The sequence below is a fragment of the Scyliorhinus canicula genome, chromosome 3 (assembly GCF_902713615.1).
Source record: "Scyliorhinus canicula chromosome 3, sScyCan1.1, whole genome shotgun sequence".
Classification (NCBI taxonomy): domain Eukaryota; kingdom Metazoa; phylum Chordata; class Chondrichthyes; order Carcharhiniformes; family Scyliorhinidae; genus Scyliorhinus; species Scyliorhinus canicula.
The window spans coordinates 110907037-110928596 of NC_052148.1; the positions used below are offsets into that span (position 1 = coordinate 110907037).

Below are 21560 nucleotides of genomic sequence, written 5' to 3' on the forward strand. Positions count from 1 at the left end.
GCGGCACAGCTGTCATCCCCACCCTCCACCAGCGCAGACACACACACCTCGGTGGGAAATAACTTCATGGGCACAGCCTGGTGAGCAGCACTGTGGTGAATGTATTATGACAGCCAGTGTTTTGCATTGTACTATGTTGTTGCCCTTGTGGGCTGCACCTATAGACCATTGTATTGTATTACACCGCATTGTATCATGTTGGTGCCCTGGTGGGCTCCGCCCCTGGCTCTGCCCCCTTGAGGGGAGGTATATAGAGCTGCTGCCCTGCAGGCGGCTCTCAATGCAGAGCAGTCGCAGGCAGGCACAGTTCTAGCTGATTAAAGCCACAGTTCACTTCAACACTCCATCTCGTGTGAATTTATGGTCGCATCAACCATACAGATGATGATACACATCAGGTGGAGGCAGGAACCCCCAGACAAAAGAGAAGTTGGAGGGCTGCTGGATCCCGGGACCCAGCTGGGTCCCAGCTGGCTGCTGAGCTGATGGAGATTTCAGGATGCGGCCGGGACATTCGGGGGGATATCAGCATCACTCCAGCAGATCCATAGCCTATTGGAGGAGCCTCAGAGGCTACAGGCACAGGAGATGGCGCCGGCAAATGGCACCAATGCCAACACTGCTAGGATGGCGACCGCAATGGCACCATGTGTGAAGGTGTCCAAAGGCATTGTGCAGTCGGTGACGGCCATGGCTGGGGGTCTTGACAATATGTCTGCCTCACTGGGGGATGTCACACACCACCAGGCCAACCTTCATGAGGGTCTGCGTGACATGTCCCGCTCTGAGATGGGAATGGCCGAGGTGCTGTGGACCTTGTCCCAGTGGCTGGTGGGCATGGTTGAGGCACTGCAGAGCGTGTCCCAATCACTGAGGAGCAACGCCGAGTGCGTTGACACTATGGTGCGGACCATGGGGTTGGCAGAGCCAGATGACGCAGGGGCAACTGGGGCTCGAACCACCTGCCCCTCCGTCCCAAGGTGACCCCCAGGGCTCCATGGGCACCGACCGGCTGAATGCGAACCCGCACCCGTTCCATGGAGTGGTGACGGTGGCCACCTGCTCCCCCAAGTTCCACCCCTCTGATCAGGCCACGTCTCAAAGTCAGCGCACGGGACGGGGTGGCACGGCTATGCATGTGCCACAGACAAGTGAACCGGGACCCTCCGGACCCAGAGGACATAGGACACCCATCAGGGGCATCGAAGGCCATGGGACAAGGTAGGCAGCTGGCAGCCTTCGCCTCAGATGTGCATCACACAGTGGTAGAGCTAGGAGGAAAAATCACATTGAGGATCACCGAGGGCACCGGGGGAGGGGGGTAGGTAGGGTTTGATGGGGCGGCACTATCAGGAGTGGGATATTGTACAACACCTCTTCACACAACTCTTATGATGCCTCTGTCACTTTCTTCCACAATGCGGAATGACCTCTGGACACTTTGCCCATCTCTCCAGGCATCACCCCCCCCCCCCCCCCCCCCCCCCCAAATGGCGCTCACTCACCTTCCAGCCATGGACATGTCCCTGGGGCTGTGTCCCATCCCCTGGATGTTAGAATGTTGCGTGTGCGGTGATGCCTCCCGCAGTGTTCACGTAGTGTCCAGGCATCAAGGTTTGATTGGGATGCTAGGCAATGACTACCACATGCTAGATGGCCCACCCACTCACGGGAATTCACTTGGCATCTGTGAAGTACTCACTTAACCATGATTGCCAATTCCCTGTTAGCGATAACATTCAGCCCCACCCCCCACCGAGCACTGGGGTGGCAAGCCCAGCATCCCCGACCTCGTTACCTATGGGCAGAGGTGGCTACTCACCTCCTCGGCTCCCGACAGATGCCCTTCCGCCAGGTTCATGTTTTTCAAAAGGAAGACCAATCTGCGCCAGCGTGAGCATTTGGTGGTGAGGCCACTGAATGACAGGAGGCCTTTGGGTATGGGGTGGCTCTAGATAATTGTATGGAAATGGGGCTTAAGTGGTGTTAATAGGTTTCTCCCACACCATGGTGAGGTCCTGACTTCACCTACGGGAGCGGGCCGGTTGCATTGCAAACTGTTTGGTGCCTGGCGCAGATCTCACTTTTGGCCTCTCCTGTAATTCACCGGCTTGAGGGGAAGCGCAACGAGGCTGGAGAATCGTGCCCATAGTATGCGATGGTTTGCTGACATTGCACCCGAGGATGGGGGCAGTAGTTCCTGGTGTCCTGCAGAATTGCAACTGGCAACTCCACTGGCTGTTGTGAGCCACACCCAGCGACCTCATTGGCTGAGGGCCAGAAAAGCTTCTGGAAGAGAGCGAAGAGGGGTACAAAAAAAAGAGGCATCTAGAGACACCCTCCCAGTGAAGACTTGATGCAGAGGCATCGGAGAAGACTTAACGGCGGGCCAAAGGAAGGAAGCAATGTGTGAGACATATCTTCGCAGATGACGGCCATGAGATGTCTGAGACTCAGAGGATTGGACCTGCAGCCCGATCCAGTTCATTGACATGGGTAGTATTAAAAATCAAATCTTAATTCTAGTTGGGATAATTTGGGGGATAAATTATTTTTGTGTTTAAAAATAAACTGGAGCCGAATTGTAAACCTGTGCCTGTCCTTTGTTCATCTCCCAAATAAGGGTATCTGGGTAAAACATTTGAATAATAAAATGGACAAAGTGCCTGGATTTTATTGACAACAGTGGTGTCCCTCTGGGTGGTCTTCGATATGAAGTGACCTAGTTGTTCCAAATTCAAATCCACCAACTTTTTATTCTCCAACACTCAGCATGAGCCTGAATTAAGAGGGCAGTCACCCCATGTGACGGCCAGGATTTAAGTGGGATTACAGGCATCCGAACAGTAAATTAGACCATAAACCAGGGGGGGTTTAACCAAAAGATTTCTACGTGTCATTTGCGGTGGGTTTTGCTGGGAGTTTCCCGCCTGCTCTGCCGACGAGTCCTTCATCGCTATCGAACGACACTTAGAATAAGTGTGGTAGTGAGCGGGAATACCACGAGCTTCCTGACACTCAGCCGGGCAACCCTGTCACCAGTATAAAATGTTAATTGGCCCACTTAACAAGGGCCCATACTGCAAATGATGGTCCCACTGGCTGATTTACCAAGACGGTGTGCTCAGCAGCTGCCCGCTAGCAAGGGAGAGCATAAAGGTTTGGAACAAGTGCATTCTTTTTTTTCAAATTTCCAATTAAGGAGCTATTTAGTGTGGACAATCCACCTCCCCTGACAGTTTTGTGTTGTGCGGGATGAGACCCTTGGAGACATGACGAGAATGTGCAAACTCCACAGGGACAGTGACCCGGGGCCGGGATTGAATCCGGGTCCTCGGCACCATGAGGCAGCAATGCTAAACACTGCGCCACTGTGCTACCCGGGAGAGCAGAACTTAAACCAAACTGCACAGTTAACCCCACTCAGCTCGCAGCCATGCCAGCGAGAAGACCAGCCCCACGATTCAGAGATACCGACCTGGGAAGATCAGTGCATGTGGCCAAAGCCAGATGGGATGTCCTGTTCCTCCACGGGTCTCGTAGGGTTAGCCACAATGCAGCCAGTGCCGCCTGGGAGGAAGTGGCAGCAGCCATAAGCTCGGGGGCTGTGACCAGGACGAACGGCACCTAGTGCCTAAGAAGATCAACGACCTCCACTGGGCCACATGGGTGAGTTGGTACCGGACTCCCGATACCCCCGCCCCACCATCACAAGTATGCGCCTGACACCGCCCCGCCCAGCACCGTTCCGTGCTCTGGCCCTCCCTTGTCCAGAAGTGCAGTCAGTCCATGCCTCCACCCCACCATATTTGCCATTCCACCCACCCCGTATGGTCCGTCTCTCCAATCCCCATGATAAATAATGCTCCCTCTGTGTCTCCGCAGGAGGAGTTGGCTCACAACAGGAGGGCGAGGGATCTGGATGGGTGGGAGAGTGCCGGACATCAGAGTCCTTGGCCCCTACAAGGAACGGGCCCTGGAGGTCGCAGGACAGGCACATAGGGGAGGGCCCACCAGCCCCCACCCAGATGAACTATAATGCGTGAGTTGTTAAAGTCATACAGAATGACCCATCCCTCCCTTTGACCACGTGTGCATTCTCGCACATGATCTCCATCCGATGCTGCCAACCGATGCGGGGTGGTTTCCCCCCCTCTGCCTCCCATGAGAACACCTGAGAGGAGAGTTCCAAGGATGCCACCATTATTGTGTCACGGCTGTCATCCCCACCCTCCACCAGTGCAGAGGCACACACTTCAGTGGGCAATGGTAGTGGACAGGCTTCTGGGGCACATTCTGGTGAGCACCACACAGTTATTGATGCACATCAGGTGGAGGCAGGAACCCCCAGGTGAGACAGCAGTCGGAGCAATCCCAGGACCCAGCTGGGTTCCAGTCAGAGGCTGAGCCTCTGGGACAGGATTACTTGGAGCTGATGCAGACGTTAAGAGGTCATCCATTATATTCAGAGGGCGATGTCAAGTGACCCTCTAGCTGGTCCGTAGCTGATTGGAGGAGTCCCAGAGGCTACAGGTGCAGGAGATGGCAATGCGCGGCACTGAGGCCAACACTGCTAGGGTGGCGACCGCAGTGGGGAGTCTGATGCCTGACATCAGCAGCATGAGTGGAGGTGTCAAAGGCGTTGCTGAGTCAGTGATAGCCATGGCTGAGTGCCTCGATAGCTTTTCTGATTCACTGTGGAACGTTATCCAGTACCTCACCCGTGTTGTTCACTTCCACGTACCCCCGGATGGCGGCCCTCACCCGCTCACACATCTCCTCCTCCACTAGCAGCCCCACATCCAATCGCCACTGCGGGCGCTGAGCCCCACCTCCCCGATCCGGATGCAAGTCCACCCAATGCGGCGCGTGGTCCGAGACCACTATCGCCGAATATCCCGAGTCCATCACTTCCGCCGCCAAAAAGTACATTTGCGAGTAGACCTTGTGCACTCCCAAACCCCTACGGGTCCATTCTCCTATGCGCTCCATAAATCCCTTCAGCTCCTTCGCCACTGCTGACACTCTCCCCAACCTCAACCGGTCCATCCCCGGATCAATGACCGCGTTAAAGTCCCCACCCATAATCAACCAGTGGGAGTCCAGAACTGGGATCTTCCCCAATACTCACCCCACAATGGAAAATCCCATTGACCGGCCAGCGCAATGAAAAATCCCACCAGCGGATCGTGGGCAGAAATGTGGCGCGGCGGGGCGGAGAATCTCACAATTTTTATATTTGATTTTACCGTTTTTACCGATGCCAGATGATGCACAAGGGCAATCCTGCAAGAATTGCATTTACTTCCAAAGCAACTTAATAGGAGGTTGAGATTGATGGATTTTAATCAGTAATGAAATCAAGGGGTCTGGGGATAAGGCAGGAAAGTGGAGATGATGCATGCGCTCTGGGCAGGGTGCTGCCAACCTGGCACCCTGGCAGCACAATCTGCATGCCAGCCTGGCACTGCCAACATGCCAAGCTGGCATGTTTTGCATGGTGGTGATCGGGCCAGGTGTCCCATGCATGCGTGTTGTAGCCACCGAAGTTGGCCATTCCCTCAATACAAAATGGAGGAACGCAAAGCTTGCAGGTTAAAATGGACAATGTTTGCAGCACAAGCAGGCTGCACCAAGCAAATAGAACATAGAACATAGAACAGTACAGCACAGAACAGGCCCTTCGGTCCTCGATGTTGTGCCGAGCAATGATCACCCTACTCAAACCCACGTATCCACCCTATACCTGTAACCCAACAACCCCCCCCCCTTAACCTTACTTTTTAGGACACTACGGGCAATTTAGCATGGCCCGCACATCTTTGGACTGTGGGAGGAAACCGAGCACCCGGAGGAAACCCACGCACACACGGGGAGGACGTGCAGACTCCGCACAGACAGTGACCCAGCCAGGAATCGAACCTGGGACCCTGGAGCTGTGAAGCATTTATGCTAACCACCATGCTACCGTGCTGCCGCACAAATGTGTATTCTGTCTGCTAAGAGAGCAGATAGCACCGAAACGAACATTCCGCATACTAATGAGGCAATCTCCGGGATAGTTAACATAGCAATGGAACGATCCCAGGGACAATGGACACAAATAGAGAAGTGATTGCAACAGTGTATGGGAAGCCAGACACCCCGGCACCAGCGGGGTTCGAAAACAAAGCACCTGAAGGCCCGCCCAGTAGCCGAGAGATAACCTCAGTATTGGGGAGATTCAAACAAATCGATTGGGAAGAGACCCAATCGATTCTGAGCAGGTAAAGGGGTCCGCCCAAAAGGGCGCGAAGCCCTAGGACCTATAAAAGACAGGTCCCACACTTAGTTCGTTCTTCTTAACCAGCCCTCCTCACTGGACCAGCATTTTGACCAGCTTTGCCAAGAAGACCTTGAACGAGAGAGAGAGAGAGGAGAGGTTTGGGACAGCAGCCGCCAGCAAGTAAGTCTCACAACGATCGCTACCAGAGATAGACACTCCTGACCCCTTTTAACCCGTACCAACCTGAAGTCTGCAGACCAGAGCAGAGCAAGAGGCCTTGTCCCCTGATCCGGCAGTTCCCTTTGAGAGAAGTATTGGTTTATTTAGCGGTAGGAATAGTTTAATCCTCTTAGCGTGTGCATGGGTAGTATTATAATTGTATTATAATAAACTCAGTTGTTTGAACTTACTAATTGGTGTATGGTTTTATTGCTTTGAACTTGACCTTGAAGCTTGTGGCGGTATCTTAACGATACCTGGCGACTCCAGAGCTAAGTAATGAAACAGAGCCAAATTGAGTGTTAAGCACACTCACCCAGAACGAGCAACAGTGTGGGGAACAGGTTGGTTGGGACCCTCCCAAATGTGTTGGGGCTTGTGGATCGGTACAGGGGCTCCAGAGATCAGGGCGCCATTTCAAAATGACGTCCCGATCTCTTCCTGTACTGAGGGGTTCCAGTGAATGGAGCTCTTCAGTGCACAAAATGGGACTATGTGCGACCTTGGCCGTGGGATCCCCATTTAGGCCCCCTATCGAACCTATAGGGGTTTAATAGTTGATTGGTTGATTGATTGATTTGATTTATTGTCACATGTACCGGAGTACAGTGAAAAGTATTTTTTTGCGCCAGAGGGAACGTACACAGTATTTACAGAGTAGACAAAAAGAAAAATCAACAGAGAACATTGACAAATAGTACATCGACAAACAGTGATTGGTTACAGAGCGGAACAAGGGCCTAACAAAGCAAATACATGAGCAAGAGCAGTATAGGGTGTCGTGAATAGTATTCTTACAGGGAACAGATCAGTCCGAGGGGGTGGCGTTGAGGAGTCTTGTAGCTGTGGGGATGAAGCTGTTCCTATGTCTGGATGTGCGGGTCTTCAGACTTCTGTACCTTCTGCCTGATGGAAGGGTCTGGAAGAAGGCAAAGCCTGGGTGGGAGGGGTCTCTGATAATACTGTCTGCCTTCCTGAGGCAGTGAGAGGTGTAGACAGAATCAATGTGGTGGTGGCAAGCTTGTGTGATGCGTTGGGCTGAGTTCACCACACTTTGCAAGTTTCTTGCAATCGAGTATGGCAACGAGCTGTTGCCATACCAAGCAGTGATGCAGCGGATAGGATGATCTCTAAGGCACATTTGTAGAAGTTTGAGAGAGTCGATGCAGACATGCCAAATTTCTTGAGCTTCCATAGGAAGGAGAGACGTTGTTGGGCTTCCTTGACTATTGTATCAACGTGAGTGGACCAGGACAGACTGTTGGTGATGGTGACCCCCAGGAATTTAAAGCTATAGACTATCTCCACTTCTAAGCCATTGATGCAGATGGGAATGTGTGTCGTGCTACGCTTCCTGAAGTCGATGATCAGTTTCTTGGTCTTTCCGACATTTAGAGAGAGACATTTAGCGAGTGTTGTGTCCCTCGGCACTGCGAACGCAAGGAATCGCGTGGCTAAAAGCGCTCATTCTGGGACTTTGTTCCCTTTTAGTCAAATTCCACGTACAAGCACTGGAAACAACCCTTCGATTCCCGCCCAGAGCGGACTTTTGTTTTAGTTGAATCTCGCCTGGCGGAGCGGACCGATGGGCTGAATGGCCTAATTCTGCTCAAATATCTTATGAACTTTGTTCAAAGGTCCTGCCTGACCTGCTGAGTATTTCTGGTATTTTAATGATTTATGGCACAGACCAGAGCAAGAGCAGTGTGACAAATTAAAATGACAAGCAACTGAAAGCTGTCGATTGAATAGAGACATTATACAAAACAATCAGCCAATCTGTGTTTTGTCTCACCTCAATTAGATCCACTCTTATCCTTCTAAACTACAGAGAGGATAAGCCCAAATTGTTTAATCTCTCCTCATACGTCAACCCTTTTATCCCTGGAATCAATCTGGTGAACCTCCTCTGAACTGCCTCCAATGCCACCACATCCTTCCGCAAATAAGGAGACCAAAACTGGACACAATATTCCAGATATGATCTCGCCAACACCTTATATAATTGCAACAACACTTTTCTATTTTTATTCTCGAGTCCTTTTGCAATAAACACTAACATTCTGTTTGCCTTTTTAATTATATGCTGTACGTGCATACCGACTTTCTGTGATTCATGAACAAAGATTCCCAGATCCCTCTGCCCAGATGCATTTTGAATGCAAGTTTTCCATTTAGATGATAATTTGCCTTTCTATTTTTTTGGCCAAAATGGATAACCTCACACTTATCTACATTAAATTCCACCTGCCAAATTTTGGCCCAATCTCCATATAAGTCTGAAAAATCTTTATCTCCTCTTCGCTGCCTGCTTTCCCACTTGTTTTAGTATCATCCACAAATGTTGCTACATCACACTCTGTTCCTGCTTGCAGATTATTTATATCGATTGTAAACAGTTGAGGTCCGAGGACTGCCCTTTACGGACCCCACTAGTTACAGTTCGCCAGCCAGAGAAAGACCCAGTTATCTCAACCATTTGCTTTCTGTCAGTCAGCCAATCCTCAATCCAATCTAGTACTCTACTCCCAATCCCCTGCGGTCTCACCTTCTGGATCAGTCTTTTATCTGGCACCTTGTCAAATGTCTTCTGGAAGTCTAGATATACCACATCCACAGGTTCCCCATTATCCACCTTGCTGGTTATGAACTCGAGCAAGTTTGTTAAGCATCACTTACCCGGTTGGTAGACTTTTGGGAGTCCTGTTTTGACACCAAGTCGGCAACCCTGAATGTGGACCCCACTGGTGGTGATTTTTGGGGGTCTCGGAAGTGACGGAACTGCAGACGGGAACAGGGGCTGATGTACTGGCCTTTGCTTCATTGGTGGTTTGGAGGAATATCTTATTGAGCTGGAGGATGGCGGTGTGCGAAAGGCCTCAGCTGGCCAGGTAATTTGATGGAATTTGTGTGCCTTGAGAAGATCAAGTACACCTTGAAAGGGTGGATTGAGGGATCTTAGCAAAGATGGCGGCAATTCATAGTATATTTCAAAGAAGTGGTCACTGCTAGAGTTTAAGAGGGGCTTACTTGTTTGTGGGGTGGGGGGGTAGTCCTGGTGGGGCAGGGGAAGGGGTGAAGGTGAGTCTTTAGATAAAGTGTTTATTGATGGAATCTTGTTAAAGAATGTTTGTTGTGGTTCATGTCTTTTATATTCTTTTTTTAATGAAAGGTTAAAAATGTAATAAAAATAATTTCCAAAAAAAAACCATGACTTATCCTTCATAAAACCATGCTGACAAGAGTGGATTGAGCTTTATCTTTCCAAATGTTCAGTCATCTCCTCCTTAATGATTGATCCCAGCACCTTCCCCTCCACAGAGGTCAAGTTAACAGTTTCCTACTTTATGCCTCCCTCCCTTTTTGAATAGGGGCGTCACATTAGTGTGTTTCCAATCCACCGGGACCCTTCCAGTACCCAGGGGATCCTGAAATATAACAAATGCATCCACCATCTCTGCCGCCACCTCCCTTAATCAGGTCCCAGAGACTTATCTGCCTTTAATCCCATTAGATTATTCAATACCGTCTCCCGAGTGATGGTTATTACACCATGTTCCTCTGCATTAACTTTAGTTTGTGGAATTTTTTTATCTTCTATCGTGAAGATAGAGGCAAATATTGGTTCAGTGCCTCCACCATCTCGATGTTCCCCATTATTATTACCATTTATTGACCATCCGTAACTGCTCTTGAGAAGGTGAGCCATCTTCTTAAACTGCTACACTCCATGTGGTGTAGATAGTGTTTTGGTATAACTGAGTGGCTTGCTGTGTCATGTCAGAGGGCAATTACTGTGGCTCTGGAGTCACATGTAGGCGAGACCAGATAAAGAACAGGTAAAGACAGCAGATTTCCTCCTCTGAAGGACATTTGTGAACCAGGTGGGTTTTTACTCCCAACAATCTGGTAGTTTAATTATTAATAAGATTAATATTTTATTCCAGATTTATTACTTAACTAAATTTAAACTCCCCATGATAGGATTTGAACCTGTGTCACTAGCCCAGTAACATTATCAATATGCTACCATGCCCCTTAGAATATGGTCAATGACATATCCCAGGGGTGGGCAAACTACGGCCCGCGGGCCGCATGCGGCCCGCCAAAGGTATTTCTGCGGCCCACCAAGTCATTAAAAAAAAAAAAAAAAAATTTTATTTTTTAAATTTAAAAAAAAAAATTTTTTTTTAAGGTTAATGGGGGGGGGGGGCTGTTGGGTTACTTACTGGTATAGGGTGGATACGTTGACTTGAGTAGGGTGATCATTGCTCGGCACAACGTCGAGGGCCGAAGGGCCTGTTCTGTGCTGTACTGTTCTATGTTCTATATGAGGCGCCCAGAATCATAACCGGGTGAAGTAATTATTTTACTTAATATACTATGCGGCCCTTTGTGAATTGTGAATTTCTGAATGTGGCCCTTGCACGGAAAAGTTTGCCCACCCCTGACATATCCCCTGTAATGGAAATAGAGAAATCAAAGAAGTGAAGAATTGGCGATGGACCATGTAAAAGCGAGGAAGGGGTGGAAATTGAAAGGCAAAGTTAATTCAATTTTCCAGTCTGGTGTAAGAGTGCAAAGTGGCACCAGTATGATTACCAAAAGATATATTTGAAAAGAGACATTGGACATCGGCAGCAAGAGCCATCACCTAGCAACAGTAGCCAACTGCAACTAAATTGTAAGTGAGATGTCCAAATTAACGATGATTATTGTAAAAATTGATTGTACTGTTAGCATTCCTCCTCTGTCCCTGTGGTTTACAATAAATTCCTATGTTGATAATCATTCTCCAAAGATAATTGATGGAAGAGACGGGGGCACGGTAGCACAGTGGTTAGTACAGTTGCTTCATAGCTCCAGGGTCCCAGGTTCGATTCCCGGCTTGGGAAGGAGTTTGCACTTTCTCCCCGTGTCTGTGTGGGTTTCCTCCGGGTGCTCCAGTTTCCTCCCACAGTCCAAAAACGTGCAGATTAGGTGGATTGGTCATTCTAAATTGCCCTTAGTGTCCAAAAAAGTTAGGTTGGGTTAAGGGGATAGGGTAGAGGTGTGGAGGAGCTTAAGTAGGGTGCTCTTTCTGAGGGCCAGTGCAGACTCGATGGGCTGAATGCACTGTAAATTCTGTGATGATGATAAGTTTGACAATTATGTGTACATTTAACTAAGAATCGCACTAATATTTAAAAAGAAAACCGTCATAATTGATTTTAAAATCATGCGGGCTCGCATTGGGGATCTCGCCCATAGTATAGACGAAACTTTGTCTTAAAGTTTGAATTTAAATGCTGAATTTAAATTATAAAAATCTAATTCTGTCATGTTGAACAGAAAGCGCATTTTAGCCAAGGCGCCACTTAAAAACGGACTCCTGAACAGACGCTACCAAACAAACACAAACTGCAAACACCGGAGTGCCAGAGCTGGTCGTCTAGGAAAAATAAACTGAATGACAACGGTAACAAAACATCAAGTGAGTTACACCATTCACAACATTAGTGCTTCACTCTCTACAAAACATCGTTTCCAAGTGCATCCTCATTGTATAATCGTTGCACTATAACATCAGCATTTTCATATTTCTTGTGTATAATTCTTCGCGAGTTTACTTAAGATTCTGGCCATGATTCAATGCATATTTTGAGATTTTGTTTTTTTTCATATGCGTGGAACTGAAGAAGGCCACCAAAGTCGAGTGTCGAATTATTTTGGCCGCAGAGACACACACTCCCTACCAAACCTGCAGTTGATCATACATCACTCAGTCTTGAAAACTCAATCGGATGAGCTACATCAGATGACCCAGTAAACTCCCTTGCTACACGAAGTGAATCGAGAGCCCCCACCTTTGCCTCTCATAATGGGCTTGTCAGTCAGCACACTCGACACGTCTGCTGCCCACCCAAACATCAACAGAGACCCCTTGGACCCAATTTTAACTGCTGCTGAAATTACTGGGTTTTGAATGGGTTAAAACCGGGCCTCTTGAGGGACGGCAAGACTACGCATCCAATGTGATGCACACCCATGCCTACAGATTAAATAGTCTGTTGTCACTCACCCTCCAGCTTCACACATCAAGAATGACACTTTCCTGTGAAAACACTGCTGAAATGTTCCGTGTTGTCAACAAGGAGCCGTGCTGACCATAAATCTGTGGAAAAATTAACCCCCCCGCCCCCGCCAATCGGGCTCAATGGATAAATCAATGGAAGCAGAAAACATACATTAAACAAAAAGCATACAAAAATATTTGTTCAGTTCTGAGGACAGGTCATCGGCCTTAGTTTCTCTTTGCTCAGATGCTGTCAGATCTGCTGAGCATTTGCAGCATTTTATGTTTCGATTAAAAAAAAACAATGTTTGACTCGATCGTGCCAAGAGTCGTCTTCCAAATAATTATAGATATTGCAAGTATTAAAAGTGCACATTCGGCACGCGAGTTACTCGTGGAATCACAAACTTCAAGTATGTGACCGGAGGGGCAATTGGAGGACCGATGCCCCCTGGTTACTTCAATAGTTTACTGGAGCACAGTTGTCATAAACATCTCAAAACCACACACACAACTTGATAACGAGAACTCGGCACTACCATCGTTTGCTAACACAAGTAAATACTTCACTGCAGCATAGAACAGTGCAGCACAGAACAGAAGAGATTTCAGCACAGTATTTATAAAGGGGAGACGCCTCATTGCCCTTCTTGTCACACGTTTCACGAGTAACTTACTTTTCTTTTCAAAAGGTGCACTTACAGGCGACAACGATTCCCCAAAGTGCGGAAGCTATTTTAAAAGTACAACTACAGCAATCTCCAACGCCCGGACGCAAGATTGCTTCCGTCCTAACCCTGGTCGACAGTCGCACTGAAAGTGAACTCCCAACAATTGCAGCAAGATATAAAGTGAGTGCGGCCACGTGCCCAGACTCTTGTCCCTGGCCGGAGGCGAGGGGGCGGTGCACGCTCGAGCCCGCGCGCCACTCATGGCAAACTCTTATCAGCGGTCCCGCATCCAACATGTTACCAAAGGTGGTGTGACCTTGTATATTGAGACTTTATATACGGCTACGGACTAAAATATTTTGTTGAAGTGTTGTGAATTATTTTCAGAGCTTTAAATTATTGACCCAGCTGTGCATTTTTCTCGCGGCCAATTGAGACGCAGCCTTCAATAGATACACTGAATAGAATTAAACTCCTTTTAGATTGCATTTGTTTTCAAGGTTTTCAGTGGGATTTTGAGATCGCATTTCAATAGTGCAGTTTTGCTGCGAATGCGATCTAAACGTTATGCACAGGTAACACAACTGTGGCTTCCTAGGCTGGACTCTTCCCTGAGTCAGTAGGTTGCGGGTTCAAGTCTCACTCCAGGACTTGCGCACAGTAAACACCTAGGTTGCCGCTCCAAAGTCATTCCGAGGGAATGCAGCCCCTTCGGAGGCAAGACATTAAACTGAAGCCCAAAAGATCCAATGGCCCTATTGCTATGGAAGACAGGGAACTTATAAAAGCAAAGTACTGTGGATGCTGGAAATTAGAGCCAGAAAGTCCTAGTAATGCCCCCCCCCCCCCCCCCCCCCAAGGCTGGCAGAAAGAAAGTTAACGTTTTCATTCTAATAGGACCTCTTGATAAGAAGTTCCAGAGATACATAGAAGATAGGAGATGATGCCAGACCAACAGCAAATTTACCCCTGGTGTGCTGGTCAATATTTATACTCGAAAAATTGGCTGAAATTTCCCAGCCTCTCTAGCAGGCTTTCCCACGGTGGAAGCAGATTGCCATTGGCTGCTGGCAAGATCTATTTGATCCAGACAAAATCAAAGTCAATTTGCATGGCTCACCCATCCCGCCACTGGGACCCCATGGCGGGGGTCAATTTAGACGGGTCTGGAAGGTCCAGCTGGCACGAAGGACCAGAATATTCTGCCCTTCAATCCCTGTTTCGCTCTGCTCAAATGCTGCCGGGCCAGCGGGATGCTTACCCCTGGTGTCATGGTCAATATTTATTCCTCAATCAAAATCACAAAAAACTGTTTACCTGGTTATTATCACACTGCAGTTTGAGAGAGTTTGCTGTGTTTATTACATTACTGCAGTGAATATACTTTCAAAGTGCGTCATTGGACTTCTGGTCGCGGCATGTAGGTGGAAGTCGCACGTTGGGTGGCTCCTGCTCGAGGCTCTGTTTTTTGGGAATTTAATGCCTGGTCCCAGGGGCAGTTTTTGGATGAGCTGGTGCAGGAAGACATGAGGAAGGCGGGGAATGTCGAAGAACCAGAATAAAGCCGTCGGGAAGAATGGGGGTGAGTGAATGTTCGCCGTCGAGCGAAAAGGTCAGCCCGGCTGCAGGAAAGATGGCGGAGGCTGGGTTGCGCCATGCCCTTCACGGTAGAGATTTTGACCGGGGTGATGGCTGAAGTGTTCGAGAATCAATTTTCCAAGCATATGGAGGTGATGCGTGAAGACATGATGGTAGCAATGAAGGAGCTGGTGGAGGAGGCAATAGCCCCGGTGAAGGCGGGGGTGGTAAAGGCATTCATGCACTATCAATTACGACGAGACGAGAGTAGAGAGTAATCAAGGCTTTATTACGCACTTGTGGTGATATGCATCACTGTAAATACACAAGGGGTTAATGTAAATACAAGTAGACTAGATAGACAGTAGAGGGAGCACCAGAGACATGACACACAGACATTCAACCAATAGGTCAGTAAGATAGGACACAACCAATGGGCATTCAAGACACACACAGAGGTGACACTACCACAGGAGGACATTACACCAACCCATATAAAAGGACACAGCACACATGATCTTCCTCTTTCCAGTGGAGACACTCAAGTGAGTACACAGGGTTGATTTGAAACAGATCACACCCACCACGTGGATTGTAGCAGACTGATTTGTCAGTCTGAGTAGCTATAGCAGGATTAACCATTAAAAAATGTGTTAAAGCTATCTCCTAGTCTGAACCTTCCTTTGTCAGAGTGCACATCAAGGAAGCAGCTTATACTATGTCAAGAGCATAACAAAACATGGTACCCAGGGGTGACCTGCTTAAATCCATATAGTTACAACTCAGCAAACAGTGACAACCAGCAACAGCAGCCAGGCAAGATGATGTTCAAGATTCCGGTTCCACAGCAGCTCAGGTACCAAGGCAATCTCAGTGAAAACTGGTGTTGGTTCAGGCAGAGATTCGAGATCTACCTGGTAGTGTCCGACCTAGATGGCGTGGTGGATGCAGAGAAAATAAAGCTTCTACTTACCATCGCGGGTCCAGAAGCAGCTGAAATCTTCCAGACCTTCAAATACTCAAAGGGGCAAAACAAGAGTGACTTCCAGGCAGTCCTGGACAAATTCTAAGAATTCTGCGAGGAACATACAAGAAAAAACAGTAAAAGAGGTGCCAAAACTTACCACGAGGCGAAGGTAAGCTGTCCATTGCAGAAAATGGCAGTTTTGATTTGCAGCCATATTGGAAAAGGAGCCGCACATGCGCAGCTGCGTGACGAGCGCACCGAATGGGAAGGTCCGTTTGCCGCGCATGCGCAATTGCAAAAAGGGCCCCAAGTAAAGGAACAGCGATATACGCAATCGCTTCCTACGCACTGCGTCACACGGTCCGTGACGCCAGAGGCCCCGGACCATGCCCACTGAAAGGGGAAATGTCCCAAAACAAGAAAAAATTTTTTTAAAGCCGTAAAACCCGTTTCTTTCACCTGGAACGACAGCACAACGCCGGAAATTCGATCAGTAGCTGAAAGTAACCTCCGCAGAACCCTGCAACAAGCAGTTAGGACCGCCCTAGAAGATGATATGTTTTTTGTAGACAACAACTCAGACGAAGGTTTCACCTTGGGAGGTGGCTACCCCAGTACCACATCCGAACCACAACTAGACGTGTTGTACATTGACGACCCCGACGACGAGTTCTTCGGATTGGGGAATCCTCAGCCCAGCATATACAACATCCCGACTCATGAGTGCAGGATTATGCTGCGGCCTGACGCCAAGAAATAAAGAGAGGTACAAGCCTACAGAGAGCGGCCTGCTGCCACACAGAGTGGTCCACGCACCACGAAGGGTCCCAGTCTCCACACAGAAAGACTATGACAGTCTGCCATGCTCAAGTGCACAGCAAGAAGACTATGACAGTCTACCACGCTCCAGTGAACAAGGAGAAGACTCTGACAGTCTACCCAGCTCAAGTGAATGACAAGAAGACACTGAGGCTCTACCCACTGTATGTGAGACAAGTGACAACGGCATCCCACTTCCCATACAAGATGTGCAACGTGACAGATCTCAGCTAGAATGTACAGAGGCACTCGACAATCACAGTGAGACTACTGGTGACTCCGGTGACACCACGTTACTTCAAACCTCATCCGCTCAAGCCTCTCCACAAGCAAATGCATTCCTGAACGTTTTGACTCCGGACGGGGAGCATCAAGAAACCTCAGAAGATTCAAGTGAACCTGCAATGACTCCGTACGGGGAGTGGCAAGAAACCAAAGCTGATTCAGGTGAACCAGAAAGGGCTCCAGACGGGGAGCATCGACAAGCCAAAACTGACTCAGGTGAAACAGACCAGACTCCAGACGGGGAGCATCCACAAGCCAAAGCTGATTCAAGTAAACCGGACTTGACTCCAGATAGGGAGCGCTGCGGTCTCAGTGACGGCACACTCAAGGAAACAGAAAATGCCACGGAGCACACTGACACGAGTAACTGTATGAAAGACTCGTATTATCCACAGAGTGTGGTCCTTGAGCGCAGCAAACACAACAACAGAACCATCCAACACAACAACACAACCTATGAAAACCACAAAGACAATAACAAGAAACGTACCAGCGGCAACAACGTCGACAACAAGCACAACAAAGATGTGGAACTACAACTGGTACGACACGGTACAACTCTACAAATGCGGGACACTGTTACTGCTTAGCTCAGTACACTGACATACCATGGCAGGATGATGCATCTTACCAATTCACGTTTGCTGCATCACCAACAGGCAACATGGCTTTCAGGATAGATTGCATACATCGCTACCACAAGCATCGGAAGAAAAAAAAAGACTCCAAATCAGACAATGAAGTGATTTGACCATTTCTTGGTTCCTTACACAGAGGAACACTGATGGTGTTCACAAGGACATGCCACCATCAACATCACCAACTCACCAAACAAACAAGAAAGACACTCGACCATAATAATTAATGGATTTTGGACTCATGCATATGATTTGGACTTATTGTTTAATGATCACTGTTATCATAACTTGAATATAACATCACTTATCTACCTGTTTTTGTTCAATTTTCTTTAACACTGTTCAGAAAATATGTAACACGAAAAAAGGGGGGGGGATGTGGTGATATGCATCACTGTAAATACACAAGGGGTTAATGTAAATACACGTAGACTAGATAGATACTAGAGGGAGCACCAGAGACATGACACACAGACATTCAACCAACAGATCAGTAAGATAGGACATGACCAATGGGCATTCAAGACACACACACACACAGAGGTGGCACTACCACAGGAGGGCATTACACCAACCCATATAAAAGGACACAGCACACATGATCTCCCTCTTTCCAGTGGAGACACTCAAGTGAGTACACAGGGTTGATTTGAAACACATCACACCCACCATGTGGATTGTAACAGACTGGTTCGTCAGTCTGAGTAGCTATAGCAGGATTAACAGGAGAGTTGAATCCAAGTCGGAGAATTGTTAACTGTTTAAATAAATGTGTTAAAGCGATCTCCAAGTCTGAACCTTCCTTTGTCAGAGTGCACATAAAGGAAGCAGCTTATGCTACGTCAAGAGCATAACAAAACTGGACTGAGAGCCAAGGTGGAGAACCTGGAGAATAGGTCGAGGTGGCAGAATTTATGAATTATGGGCTTGCCCGAGGGAATGGTGGACCTGAGGCCGACTGAGTACTTCACAAAATTGTTGGCAGAGTTGTTGGGGGAGGGGGAAGAACCCTCCCGGTATGAACTGGACAGGGCTCATTGGTCACTCAGGTCCAAGCTGAAGACAAATGCGCTGCCAAGGGGGACTTAATTTGTTTTCATAAGTATCATGTTCAGGAGAAGGTCCTGAGTTGGATGAAAGAAAGGCGTGAGGTGAAGTCGGAAGGAGTTTGTATTCGTATATACCAGGACTTAACCATGGAGCTTCGAGAAGGTGGGCAGCCTTTGGTCGGGTGAAGGCGGCACTTTACAGTAATGGCGCGAGGTTCGGCATGGTTTACTCGGCGAAGCTGAGGGTGACTTATAACACATAGGACTTCTACTTTGGTGGAGGTGTTCGTGAAGGCTGAAGGACTGGTGTTCAAATGAGAGATGGGATTGGGTTTTGGCTTTGGACTGAGGGAAAGGGGGTGAAATGCTGTACATAGTTTAATTTCTTGTTTGTTATTTAAGGACATTTATTTGTTTTGTATGAGAGCGGGGAACAGTTGGGAGTTTGGTTTTTTGGGTTAGTTGGTGGGGAAGGGTAGTCAACCCTGCAGTATGCGGTAGGAGATAAGTAAACTTTGGTGTTATTGTGGTTTTCTGAGGCACGGTTTTTTGCACTGGTTAAGATTGTCTTTTGTTTCTAGGGATTGGGCATGGGGGAGGGAATTGGGAGGAGGGGGGCCTGGGCAGGGGCCTCCACATTAGCACACGTAGGTTGGCTAGTAAATGGGAGTGTGGTGGGGGGAGGTGCCGCGGTCATTGGAAGCTGGTTGAACAGGTTTCAATGGACCTGGGAGGTGTGAAAGATGGGGGGGATGGATTGATAATGGGAGAGGTGTTTTCAAGAGGAAATGGATGGGGGGACTCTGGGCGGAGGAGGAGTTCAACGGCAACACAGGGTCGAGGCATGTCACGCCCAGTGGGCAGGGCCTGGGGTTATGATGATGGCAAATAGGAGGGGTAGGGTGGTGAGAGGCCCCAGGTCAGAATAGTAACGTGGAACGTGAGGGGATTGGGGGACCAGTGAAGAAGCCAAGGGTGTTTGTGCATTTAAAGAGTCAAAAGACTGATGTGGTGATGCTGCAGGAGACCCACCTGAGGATGAATGATCAGGTGATGCTCAGGAGTCAGCTGTTCCATTCTGGGTTTGACAGTAGGGCTCGGGGGATAGCGCTATTGTTGGGCAAGAGGGTGAGGTTTCAGATGGAGAAGGTGGTGGTGGATCAGGGGGCAGGAACGTGATTGTGACTTGGCATTGGAGGGGAGCTTGGTGGTGCTGGCGAGCGAATATGGGCCCAACTGGGATGATCTAGGGTTTGTAAAGAGGGTGTATGGTGCCATCCTTAATTTGGACACACATGAGTTAATAGTAGGAGGGGTCTGGAATATGGTGCAAGAGCTGAGGATGGACAGGTCGCTGCCGTGCTTGTTGCCCAGTCGGGCGGAGGGGGCAAAGTCATTGACTGGGCTCATGAGAGAGATGGGAGGAATGATCCCGTGGACATTCCTGCACCCAAGGATGCAGGAGTATTCATTTTTCTCCCTGGTACATGAAGTGTATTTGAGAAAATACTTTTTCATGGTGGGGAAGGAGTTATTGGCTGGGGTCAAAGAGTATTCAGCAATAGTGATCTCTGAATATGTACCGGATTGGGTGAATGAGGTTTTGGAGAAGGGGGTGGCCCTTAGACCAGGGTGGAGAATGGATGTGGGGTTGTTGGGACCCTGGACTTTTTGTGATAAGATTGGGAAGGTAATTGAGGAATATGTGGTATTTAATAGCACAGGGAAGTTTTGCTGTTAGCGGTGTGGGAGGTTCTGAAGGCAGTAGTGAGGGGCGAGGTGATATCATTTAAGACTAAAGTGGACAAGGACGAGAGGGAGGTGTGCCACAAGGTGATAGAGGAAATGATGGAGTTGGATAGGCGATACACAGGGGACCCAGACAGGAGGAAAGAGTTTAAGGCAAAGTTTGATTGGCTGTCCACAGGGAAGGCGGTGTGCACCAATTGAGATGGGCGAGGGGGACAGTCTATGAGTATGGGGAGAAGGCGGGGTGTATGTTGGCCGATCAGCTCCGGAAGGAGGCGGAGGCGAGGGAGATAGTCCAGGCACGGGATAAGACAGGGAAACTGATAAGACAGGCAGGTTAACAAAGTTTTTGCGGAGTTCTATGAGACGTTGTATAGGTCAAACCTGCCTGGAGAGGAGCGAGAGATGAGGGAGTTCCTGGACGGGTTGGAGTATCCAAGGTTGGGGGAGGTAGGAGGTAAAAGAGGCAATCGGGAGGATGCAGTCAGGGAAGGCGGCAAGACCGGATGGGTTCCCAGTGGCATATTATAAGAAGATTAAGGACAAGTTGGCACCGTAAATAGTGGGAATGTTTGAGGAGGTGATTGGTAGGTAGGTTTTGCCGCAGACTTTGGGGCAGGCTTCGATTTCCCTGCTGTTAAAAAAAGGATAAGTATCGGGTGGAGTGTGGATCTTACAGGCCCTTATCCCTATTAAATGTGGCAGCCAAGATATTGGCAAAGATGCTGGTGGCAAGGTTGGCGGGGTGGCTCCCGAAAGTGCTAGGCGAGGATCAGACAGGGATCATGAAGGGAAGGCAGCTGTTTTCAAATGTTAGAAGTTTGTTAAATGTGATCATATCACCGATGGATGGAAAGGAGACAGAGGTGGTGGTGGCACTGGATGTGAAGAAGGTATTTGATCGGGTAGAGTGGAGTCATTTGAAAAGGTTGGAAAGGTTTGGGATCGAGCCGAGGTTTATGGCATGGGTACGGCTGCTATATAGGGAGCCAATGGAGAGTGTTCACACGAATAATATGAATTTGTGGTATTTTGCTCTGCACCGGTGTACTAGACAGTGGTGTCCTATGCTGTTTGCATTGGCTATAGAACCGCTGGCCCTCGTTCCAAGGAGCTCGGGATTGTGGAGGAGGGTAGTGACGAGGGGGAGGGGGGAAACATAGGTAATGCTTTTATGCTGATGATCTGCTACTGTACATCTCAGAGCTGAGCATGTCGGCGGGGACTATAATAGGCCTGCTCCACCGATTCGGTCATTCGCTCTG

General features: G+C 48.6%; 1 protein-coding gene across 2 annotated transcripts in view; it reads right to left on the reverse strand.

Annotated features, from left to right (window-relative positions):
- The window catches only part of slc7a2 (solute carrier family 7 member 2), a 211002-nt gene extending 197628 nt beyond the window's left edge, over positions 1 to 13374 (reverse strand). The window contains exon 1 of one of the 2 annotated variants that reach the window (XM_038791096.1): positions 13217 to 13374. The gene's annotated coding sequence lies outside the window, so the exon portion shown is untranslated. The remainder of the gene's footprint in view (positions 1 to 13216) is intronic. The other variant, XM_038791097.1, reaches the window with a different exon arrangement.
- Positions 13375 to 21560: the final 8186 nt, after the last annotated feature.